We start from the raw sequence: 12,565 nt of genomic DNA on the forward strand, positions 1-12,565 counted from the left end.
GTATTTTAAGTTGAATGGATACTAGGTAAGTTTTGGGCCTGTTATAACACCAAAGTCACTCCCAAGCACATGTTGGTCATGTCTCGAATGAATATATTTGATCAGGCTATATTGGCCCTAGACATGATAACATAACTGCCCAGGTTTAACCGTAGTGCTCAACATCCAAAATACGTTTGTTTTGTTCTACTCATGACACGGATTCTGGTACTCGGGTATACTTGTATACTTTTTACAAAAATACTTATATTTTAAAAGCATACTTTTAGTTTAGAGCTCTTAGGCCCCTTAATGTTTATAGTTGTATACCATGTAAGGTTCGGTATACTTAGTTCACTATAAACAAAAGCTCTGATACCAATCTGTCGCACCCCGAAACCTATGGCGGAAACGTTCCGGGGCGGAGTGACTTCATGCATAGTATCACAACAGTTGTATCATAGTAAGTGAAGTAAACACAACCATTACATTATAATATGAATATTTACATTGTTCAAAACATGATTTGTACATAACAGTATATGGCAAAAGTAAAAGACGTGACTTCAGAGTATTCCGTCTTCTTCAAAAGTCGGCAAGAGTACCTGTCTATTGATGCCCTGAGAATACAAGCAGTTTTAAAATATCAGCATAAAGCTGGTGAGTTCATAAGCGTTTGATTTCTGGTGAAAGAAATGTTCTTTTGATTATTTGAACAGTTGTTTTTCCCAAGAAAATCCCATATTTTCTTATGAAAGAGGTTTGATGATCCATTGATTACACGCTAAACAGTTTTGTTTATGAAAGGAAAAGTTATCCCATATGCGAGTATTTGCCATACTCGAACAGCAGTTTTCTTTTCGAAGCTCTGGTACGCCCAGAGGGGTATAATAGCCGTATTTTCGAAGCTCTGGTTACACCCAGAGGAGTATATTCGAAGCTCTGGTTGCACCCAGAGGAGTATATTAGCCGTAGTTTCGAAGCTCTGGTTACACCCAGAGGAGTATATTCGAAGCTCTGATTACACCCAGAGGAGTATATTAGCTGTATTACATAAATAAAACTAATAAAAATAGATAGTGAACTATATCCTAAGGGCGTTACTAATGCCCTCTAGTAATCAAATCGGTTATTACTTTGAGGTTAGTTCACTTGTTTCATTATTACAACGTAAATTCTTTATAAAATATTCCATTTTATGATAAGCTTTATAAGTTTCTTGCTTTAGATTTGAGAACTGTTTCTACGAGTTGATTTCTTAATCGATTGGTAAAACGGTTTTCTGAGTTAAAAGCATATTGAACATAAAATCATTTTATGCAAAACGAGATAATATGAGCACAAGTTCCCTTGTACTTTTGCTTGTATTCCCCCCCTGAAATCATGAAAAACTCGGAAAAAAGCATAGGGGTATGAACTCACTGTTTATCGTAGGATCCGAAAGCACAATTGGTTACGAGTGTTGAGTGTCAACCGACGTTTCGTACGCAAGTGGATCCTATTAGCATTTGATAACACATATGTGGGTTAGAATTAGGGTGTTTTATGGCTAAACATGACGGGAAACCACCCTAATGACTTGGAAATGCTTGTCGGGACCTTATATGATCAATTAAGGGAGGTGTATGGCCGTTTGAGTGAGTGTGCGGCCAGGGTGTGCGGCCAGGCGGCGTGTGCGGTTGCACATAGGAGTGTGCGGCCTTACAGGGGGTGTGTGCGGCCGTACACGGGAGTGTGCGGCCGTACACTCCTCATTTGTGCCCGAAACGTCGATTTTGAGGTGTTCTAGTGCAAATACCAAGTCCAACTAGTAAAACGAGGCCAAACTCTTCACTTTGGAGAGCCTTTAAGGGGTGTGCGGCCACCTTATGAAGGTGTGCGGCCGTGCACCTTCAAAGGATGAAGAACACGAAGAATACTTTGAGTTTTAGGCTTAGATTCAGGTGTCTTACCAATATAACAAGTTGGATGATGGAGTAATTCACGTTCTTGAGGCCCTTAGAGTGTTCTTGGATGATGTTTCTAGAGAGAGAAAGTAGAGAGAGAAAGTAGAGTGCAGCCAAAAGAGGAAAAGAGTGAATGAAGGGGGTCTCCTCCAATATATAGGGTCGGGTGTGAGGCTGAAGGGTGTGTGCGGTTGGGTGTGCGGCTGGCTGGCCGCACACGCGGGTGTGCGGCCGCACACACCTTCTTTGGTGTGTTTGGCCCGATTTTGTGATGCTACACACTTTCTAACCCTTCTTAAGACTCATTTCTAGGTTATACTAAGCCTAGAACACTCCTATGGACCCACAATTTCGTTAAAAGATGATAAATTCGAGTTTAATATTGATATACAGATCAATTTGCACAGGATAAAAGTTTCGGGTTGTCACATCATCCCCCCGTTAGAGGGAATTTCTTCCCGAAATTCGAACATAGAATACAAATCATGAATTAGGAAAGAGATGAGGATACTTCTGGTTCATCTGATCTTCGCGCTCCCAAGTGAATTCCGGTCCTCTCTTGGCATTCCAGCGAACCTTCACTATCGGGATGCGACTTTGTTTTGTTCGTTTAATCTCTCTATCCATGATTTCGACTAGTTGTTCCACAAAGTTTAGATTCTCGTTGATTTCAATCTCATCGAGAGGGATCGTAAGGGTTTCTTCGGATAAGCACTTCTTAAGATTCGAGACGTGGAAGACGGGATGAATGTTACTAAGCTCTTGAGGTAATCGAAATTTGTAGGCTACAGGACCGATCCTGGCGAGGATCTCGAACGGTCCTATGTATCTTGGATTTAGCTTTCCACGCTTTCCGAAGCGTATCATGCCTTTCCAGGGTGAGACTTTTAGCAGGACACGGTCTCCAACCTGGAATTCCAAGGGTTTTCGTCGTTTATCGGCGTAGCTCTTTTGTCTATCTCGAGAGGCCTTAAGTCGTTCCCGGATTTGTATGATCTTTTCGGTGGTTTCGCGGATGATTTCTGTACCAGTGAGAGTGCTGTCAGGGACTTGTCCCTTGACTAGCTGCGTGTCGTCCACCTCAGCCCAGCACAGAGGGGATCTGCACTTGCGGCCATAGAGAGCTTCGAAAAGCGCAGCCTTGATGCTGGTATGATAACTGCTGTTGTAGGAAAATTCAACCAAAGGAAGATGAGTGTCCCATGACGCGCCGAAATCGATGACGCAGGCTCTCAACATGTCTTCCAAGGTTTGGATGGTTCTCTCACTCTGTCCATCTGTTTGAGGATGGTAAGCTGTGCTCATATCGAGCTTAGTTCCAAGGGCCTTCTGTAGTGACTGCCAGAATCTCGAAGTGAACCTGCTATCTCGATCGGAGATAATGGACACAGGTGTGTGGCCGTACACCTTCAAAGGATGAAGAACACGAAGAATACTTTGAGTTTTAGGCTTAGATTCAGGTGTCTTACCACTATAACAAGTTGGATGATGGAGTAATTCACATTCTTGAGGCCCTTAGAGTGTTCTTGGATGATGTTTCTAGAGAGAGAAAGTAGACAGAGAAATTAGAGTGCAGCCAAAAGAGGAAAAGAGTGAATGAAGGGGGTCTCCTCCAATATATAGGGTCGGGTGTGAGGCTGGAGGGTATGTGCGGTTGGGTGTGTGGCTGGCTGGCCGCACACGCGGGTGTGCGGCCGCACACACCTTCTTTGGTGTGTTTGGCCTGATTTTGTGATGCTACACACTTTCTAACCCTTCTTAAGACTCATTTCTAGGTTATACTAAACCTAGAACACTCCTATGGACCCACAATTTCGTTAAAAGATGAAAAATTCGAGTTTAATATTGATATACAGATCAATTTGCACAGGATAAAAGTTTCGGGTTGTCACAAGGGAAGAAGAGGAAGGCTCCTTCTAAGAGCCGCAAGGGAAAGTCTCTTGATGGATCCTCTTCCAGTGGAACCAAAGTTGGTTCTACTATTCCCTCAACCAATCTAAAGGATGCAGAGTGCTTCCATTGTCATGAAAAAAGAGCAATGGAAACGAAGCTGCCCCAAATACTTGCAGGACTTAAAGGATGGGAAGATAATGTAACGCCCGCAGATTCGGGATAGTTAATTTAGAGACAATGAGCGTCAAGAATGACTTTTTTATAGAAGAGTATTTAGAAGGAGTAATCTTAACCAAGTTATAGTATATGTCACAAGGGTTCCGTACATGTAAAGAACGCCTAAATCCGAGTTATAACGAAGAAGTTATGACCCGTCGAAGTTCTACGGCAAAACCGGCACGACACTGGGAATCGTAAAAAGTGAATTTACGATAAAATACTTTCTAGCCTTAGCGATCGAAATGAAAGTCGTAGTATATGTTAAACCGAGAGTGTGCATAAAAGAACGTCCAAATCTGACTTCGTATGAGGAAGTTATAATTTTTCTAAGATTTAGCATAGCAGTGCACAACCCGAAATTCAAATTTTAGATCGGTCGATTTTTAACCAAAAAGGTCTAAACGAGAAATGAAGATATCGTTAATAGGAGTTCAACGATAAAAATAAAGTCGAAAACGGAGCTCGTATGCGAAAGATATGGATGAAACTTAGTCCCTACTCTTCGAGCGCGGCGAATTCGATACAGTTTTGTAAATCTGAGATAGAGTGAGAATTAGCCGACGGGATCTAAATGAAAGCTGTAATACTCGTAAATACCAACGTGTGTATATAAATAACATTGATAATAGAGCTTGTATGCGAAAGATATGGACGAAACTTAGTCCCTACTCTTCGAGCGCGATAAATTCGATAGAGTTTTGCAAATAGGAGATAGAAAGAGAATTAGTCGACGAGGTCTAAATGAAAGTCGTAGAACTTGTAAATACCAAAGTGTGGATATAAAGAACGTAGAAAACGGAGCTCGTACGCGGAAGATACGGACGGAACTTAGGGCCTACTCTACGAGAAAACCCCTATAAATAAGAGATGAACTCTTCACATTTTCTTCACACCATAAGCCTTTCTTTCTCTCTCTAACTTATCTCTAGACTCCCTAAACCCCCTAAAGCCTAGGAAACTTCCCTAGCGCTAGAAGAAAACCCCGGAGCGTTCGACGGTTCCAAGAAAAAGAGCTTTTCGGCTCAGAAGCTCTGCTCCAGCGGAGCCCGGTTTTTAATAAAACCCGCTGTAAGTGAAATAAGCCTACCATATTTTAAGTATAGCTTATGTTTAAATATAATATTGTTATTATGAACCTAGAAATAATATTTATCAGTGATTCAAAGTCGCTATACTAATTGATCTACTTACGGGAATGATGTCTAGGCTGTGATTTAGCGAGGTGTTTAAAGTAGGATTTCCAAACAGTATACTTCGTATACCAAACGGACCGTACCTCCGATATGATCCTACCTGGTTGTTCCTTACTTGATAGATCATGAAAGTAGACTTTGAGTTAATGATGAATCTAGACTAATAATTAGTCACAATAAAGATTAGACTAAAACTTAGCGATAATAATGCTAGGTTTCGTCGAAGGAAAATAGAATTGTTAAAAGCGAAGCGCTGCCCGAGTTTGGAATCATCACTTTAACAAGGGAGTGCATAGTTACTTTCATCTTACACATAGATATGAAGTATTTTATATAAATTACGTGCTATGTGTGCATATTATTTGAATACTTGCTTTCTATGCTGGATGAACAATTTTATACATCTTTTAAATAATTTAAACTGTATATGCATTTTATATCTACGAATATGTTAGGTAAAACATGGGTAGATGAATGATGAGAGATGAAAGATGATATGAGTGAACATTGGCAGCTATAGACTTAGTGCCTAACAAATAACATCGGTAGCTATGGACTTAGTGCCTATCGAATAAACATTGGTAGCTATAGACTTAGTACCTATTAGATAAACATTGGTAGCTATGGACTTATTACCTGTTAAATAAACGTTGGTAGCTATGGATTTAGTACCTATTAGCTGAACACTGGTAGTTATGGATTTAGTACCCGATGAATGAACTTTAGCATCTACGGAATTAGTGCTTTACGAACAAGCATTGGCAGCTATGGACTTAGTGCCTATCATATAAACCCTGGAAGAAATGGGCTTCGAAATGAACAGTGGCGCGTTAACAAATGGCGAAAAGCGGTGGCGGAATGGTTGCCGGAACTGCAGCAGCAACGAAGCACCAACAGAACAAAGAAGGACATGGGAGAGGCTCGTTCCCATCTAACCATGAACGGCAGCAGCTAGATCCCCTATACGTCGTCGTCAACGACAATGAAATAGTAGCAATGGACTTTTCGCCAGCAGCAAAGGTCTGCCGATGACCTTGATTGATCGGAGCGACAGAGAATGGGGTGATGGCAGTTGGACGATGGAGGAAGGAGGTATAAGGTGGCGGCTACAGTATGATGTTAGGGTTAGGGTTAGGGTTAGGAAGCAAGGTGACGGGTTTATAAGTCCCATCTCTTTCCAAACTTCTATCCATATTGACAATATTAGTCCCTCCTTCTCCCTTTTTCTTTCAAATCAAATCCCCAATGTTACCAAACGGCCCTTCCTATACAAAACCCTTTTCAACTTAAGTCCAGAATTTACCATTTAGTCCTTGCCCCTAAGAATCTATTCAATATAAGTCCAAATGATATCAAACACCCCCTAACTACTAAAATCCTTTGCAAAATAAATCCATAAATTACACTTTAACCCCCGGAGATTCAAATATCGTCATTTGGCTTCCCGAAACCAACACCCCACTATTTATTATTTGATTTTGCACTATAATAACATAAAATAATATTAACAATTACTTCTCGAGGTTCCGGGTTTATTATTTAATTATTTTATTTTAAACGGGATGTTACAAACTGGCACACTAATCCGGGACTGACAATGGTGGCAAAGGGTAGCTTGATGTTAATTATAGATCAATGGAGTGTGTGTGGTTAACCGGCACATTGATTAGGTGATTTGTAACATTAAGAGTACCAAGCACATTTTCATGGTTATTCACACCTTGTTTGTGATCCTCGGCATCCCAGTCACAAACTTGAAGGGCACAATCGAGATTTAACCATGTCATTGAAAAGTTCAATGAATCTCAAAAGAATCTAGGAATTTCATTCCAATTAAAACTTAATAATCAATTTCGTTTTTCATGGTGGAAATTGGTAAATCGTCATTTACCTACCTTCAAATATTTTGCAATTAGATTACAGCATTCCTCTTCCGTATTGTAAAATATTGTGTTGGGTCCTAGACTTAATATTTCATTTGGGTGTTATATTAAGGATTCTCATCTAATCTAAACTTTGTTCTTTTTCTTTTCAAATATCTATCCCAAATAATGCTTCAGGCTCCAACCCTTTAGGCTCATTCTCCCTCTTGAATTTGGTTGGGAGAACTATCTTCGATGGGTCAAACTTTAACGATTGGATAAGAAACATTAATATGGCCCTTTGCTAAGAGGAAAAATATTATGTCCTAGATAAAGAGCTGAAGGAGATTGATAAACAAACTAGTACTCCCGAACAAATCGAGGAATACAGGGTTCATGAGAGGCACGCGACAAATGTGTCGTGTATAATGATTTCTACCATGACTGCTGAGCTTCAAAATTCCTATGAGGACTTTTGGCCCTTCGAAATGTACCAAGATTTGGTGGAAAGGTACCATCAAAGTGCTCGGCAGGAAAGGTATGAGATCATTACCTTCATGATCACAACCAAAATCAAGGGTGTAGAGTCCATCACGGCCTACTTGCAAAAGATGAAGAGATATATGGACCGCTTGTTGAAGTTGAATGTGAACTTCGATGAAGAGTTGTCCATTGACATCATCCTACACTCGTTCCCTTCTTGTTATGATCAGTTCAGAATGACCTATCATATGAAAAAGGAGGAGGTAACTCTTAGCAAGCTTCAAGGCCTTCTAAGAATTGTAGAAAGCAACTTGAAAGGCAAGTCGGTTGTTCCTATTCCTACTACTGTTGTTGCCCCTGTTCTGGAAATTGGACATGGGAGAGGGAAGAAGAGGAAGGCTCCTTCTAAGAGCCGCAAGGGAAAGTCTCTTGATGGATCCTCTTCCAGTGGAACCAAAGTTGGTTCTACTATTCCCTCAACCAATCTAAAGGATGCAGAGTGCTTCCATTGTCATGAAAAAAGGGCACTGAAAACGAAGCTGCCCCAAATACTTGCAGGACTTAAAGGATGGGAAGATAATGTAACGCCCGCAGATTCGGGCTAGTTAATTTAGAGACAATGAGCGTCAAGAATGACTTTTTTATGGAAGATTATTTAGAAGGAGTAATCTTAACCAAGTTATAGTATATGTCACAAGGGTTTCGTACATATAAATAACGCCGAAATCCGAATTATAACGAAGAAGTTATGACCCGTCGAAGTTTTACGGCAAAACCGGCACGACACCGGGAATCGTAAAAAGTGAATTTACGATAAAATACTTTCTAGCCTTAGTGATCGAAAAGAAAGTCGTAGTATATGTTAAACGAGAGTGTGCATAAAAGAACGTCCAAATCTGACTTTGTATGAGGAAGTTATAATTTTTCTAAGATTTAGCATAGCAGTGCACAACCCGAAAATCAAATTTTAGATCGGTCAATTTTTAACCAAAAAGGTCTAAACGAGAAATGAAGATATCGTTAATAGGAGTTCAACGATAAAAAGAAAGTCGAAAACGGAGCTCGTATGCGAAAGATATGGATGAAACTTAGTCCCTACTCTTCGAGCGCGGCGAATTCGATACAGTTTTGTAAATCTAAGATAGAGTGAGAATTAGCCGACGGGATCTAAATGAAAGATGTAGTACTCGTAAATACCAACGCGTGTATATAAAGAACGTCGATAATAGAGCTCGTATGCGAAAGATATGGATGAAACTTAGTCCCTACGCTTCGAGCGCGATAAATTCGATACAGTTTTGCAAATCGGAGATAAAATGAGAATTAGTGGACGAGGTTTAAATGAAAGTTGTAGTACTCGTAAATACCAACGCGTGGATATAAATAACGTAGAAAATGGAGCTCGTACGCGGAAGATACGGACGAAACTTAGGGCCTACTTTACAACAAAAACCCCTATAAATAAGAGATGAACTCTTCATATTTTCTTACACCATAAGCCTTTCTTTCTCTGTCTAACTTCTATCTAGACTCTCTAAACCCCCCTAAAGCCTAGGAAACTTCCCTAGCGCTAGAAGAAAGCTCCGGAGCGCTCGACGGCTCCAAGAAGAAGAGCTTTTCGGATCAGAAGCTCTGCTCCAGCGGAGCCCGGTTTTTAATAAAACCCGTTGTAAGTGAAATAAGCCTACCATATTTTAAGTATAGCTTATGTTTAAATATAATATCGTTATTATGAACCTAGAAATAATATTTATTAGTGATTCAAAGTCTTTATACTAATTGATCTACTTACGGGAATGATGTCTAGGCTGTGATTTAGTGAGGTGTTTAAAGTGGGATTTCCAAACAGCATACTTCGTATACCAAACGGACCCTACCTCCGATATGATCCTACCTGGTTGTTCCTTACTTGATAGACCATGAAAGTAGACTTTGAGTTAATGATGAATCTAGACTAATAATTAGTCGCAATAAAGATTAGACTAAAACTTAGCGATAATAATGCTAGGTTTCGTCGAAGGAAAATAGAATCGTTAAAAGCGAAGCGCTGCCCGAGTTTGGAATCATCACTTTAACAAGTGAGTGCATAGTTACTTTAATATTACACATAGATATGAAGTATTTTATATAAATTATGTGCTATGTGTGCATATTATTTGAATACTTGCTTTCTATGTTGGATGAACGATTTTATACATGTTTTAAATAATTTAAACTGTATATGCATTTTATATCTACGAATATGTTGGGTAAAACATGGGTAGATGAATGATGAGAGATGAAAGATGATATGAGTGAACATTGGCAGCTATAGACTTAGTGCCTAACAAATAACATCGACAACTATGGACTTAGTGCCTATCGAATAAACATTGGTAGCTATGGACTTAGTACCTGTTAGATAAACGTTGGTAGCTATGGACTTAGTACCTATTAAATAAACATTGGTAGCTATGGATTTAGTACCTATTAGCTGAACACTAGTAGCTATGGATTTAGTACCCGATGAATGAACTTTAGCAGCTATGGAATTAGTGCTTTACGAACAAGCATTGGCCGTTATGGACTTAGTGCCTAGCATATAAACCCTGGAAGCAATGGGCTTCAAAATGAACGAATGCAGGATAGATGATTCTTAGGGTAGTTCCTTAAGAGTAAGGAAGATAATGGGGATGGGTAATTGGGTTGATTGTTTGATATTGAACCATAATAATTAAATTATTGTGGGTTGAAAACCCTATGTACTCACCAGGTTTCCTAACCTGACCCACTCAAGCTTATTTATATCACATGTGTCGATATGAAGCTACTTTACACTGAGGGATTTAAAAGAGATGTAGATCACTAGTATAAATGAATGTAAGATCTGTTTATGCTTATGTTTCTGTATTGACGATGACATCCCAAATGTTTTAAAATGGATAAAAATACATTTCTTCGGAAATGCTTTGATAACGTATTTATCATGTTTTTTTCTGGGAACAAATTCCGCAACATTTTTATTAAAAGAGGTAATCTGATTTTTATAAAGCATAAACAAAATCGCTCTTTTCTGGCCGTGAAAATGGGGATGTCACAGATAAAGCCCACCTTCGCAGGTATTTACACTATTCTGTCTAATAACTCATCACATGCTAATTCTTGGGTCCTTGATACAGGTTGTGGTATTCACATTTGTTCTAATATGCAGGGACTAAAAGGAAGTATGGATGTGGAGCATGGGAAGATAAACTTAATAATGGGGAATAGGAAAATGTTGCATGTGACCAAGATTGGAATTTACTCTTTATTACTTAGTAGTGGGTTAAATTTAGATTTGAATAATTGTTGTTACTCGTCAGATATGATGAGAAATATTATTTCCTTTCACAGTTTGTATAAACAATGTTTTACATTTTCTTTTAATAATGAAAGTGGTGGTATTAATGCTTATTATAATGGTGTCTTTTATTTTGAAGCATTACCTTGTAATGGTATATATGAAATTGTGATGGTTGTAGATAACATAGGAAATAATGTGTTGAATATTGATTCGTCCAATGTTTTGGACAAGGCATGCTTGTAGCATTGTCGTCTAGGACATGTCTGTTGGATTAGTGTCTAAGTCCATAACTATAATTAGTATGTACTTGACCCGATTTGGCTTGGTCCATTTGGGTTGCATGGCATCGTAAACAATTTGGATAGACTTTTGTGAGAAAAGGATATTTATGATTTATAGTTCTTCATGTTGGGCTAAACCCATGCAGTAACCCATGGATACTCCATGGAGGTTTTAACCCATGGAGCATGAAGAATATGGAAGACATGAGTTACATGGTGTAACCTTAATAGCCACAATATATAAGGACCCCATGGCTCAAGAAATTGTCCCTAAGGAAAAACTAAGGTGTGTACACATGAGGGGTAGCCGTTTTGAGCATAAGACCTTCTCTCTCAAGTTATTCCAAGTTGTTAGTGGTGTTGTGTGAACCTTTTGAGGTGTCACACTTGAGGCACTAGGCTCTTAAGCTCCATGGAATCAATCTACAACATCAAAAGGTATGTCATTCTACTAGATTCTTGTAGTATAGTTGCTTCATATTATGCTAGTTAGGATGAAACCTTGGAATATCAAATATTTGCATGTATAATAGAGAAAACATATATCCAAGGTTTATAGGGTTGCATGTACACCATAGGAGTGCTAGAATGCTCAAAATCCTTCATTGGTATCAAAGCCTATGCTTGTTTTCTTTTATACTTGATGCAAATTGCTGAAAATCGAAGTTTGTATGCCGTCTGGTCAGCTGACTCGCCCAGTCCATTAAGGGACTCAGCGAGTCCATGCCTAAATTCATCCAACTCGTCTAGTTGGTTCATGCACTCGACGAGTTGAACCCCCTGACAGCATATCTTCCAGTTTTAAGGCTGAAATTGGTCTAGAATCATTACCTTAAATTGTTTTGGACTTATAAACATGTTTTTGATGTGGTAATGATTATGGTAAACCAATTTCAAAGTTGTTATCAAAATTTCAGGCTTTATGTGTGTTTATGTAATTCTTGAAATTGTTGATATGTTTATTCATACACTTATGAGTTTTGGTAGATCATAGGAATTATTTGCAAAATTGTTTGTTAGTTAATTCTTGATCTAAATGTGTTTTAATGGAGTCCATAATTTGTCCTCAAGTTATGGATTACCAAAAGTCATTTCTTTTAAAGATCCATTAAAATGCATAGGTTACAAAATTCAAGAATTTTTTTGTTTAATGAACTCCATAACTTGTCCTCAAGTTATGGATGTTCAAGAGTCTCTTCATTAAAGTTTTTAAAATCTTGATTAAACTCATAAGTTATGAAAATCCAAAAGTTTTTGAATAGTTCAAAACTTGCCCTCAAGTTTTGGAATTTGTAAAGTTTCTCCTCATGAATACTTTAATTCTAAGTTAAACCTTTAGAATTTTAAAAGTTAAAATTCAACCCTTATACTTTATAGTATTATAAGT

The sequence above is a fragment of the Lactuca virosa genome, chromosome 1 (genome assembly GCF_052849685.1).
Source record: "Lactuca virosa cultivar CGN04683 chromosome 1, Lactuca_virosa_CGN04683_v6, whole genome shotgun sequence".
In the NCBI taxonomy this organism is placed as follows: Eukaryota; Viridiplantae; Streptophyta; class Magnoliopsida; order Asterales; family Asteraceae; genus Lactuca; species Lactuca virosa.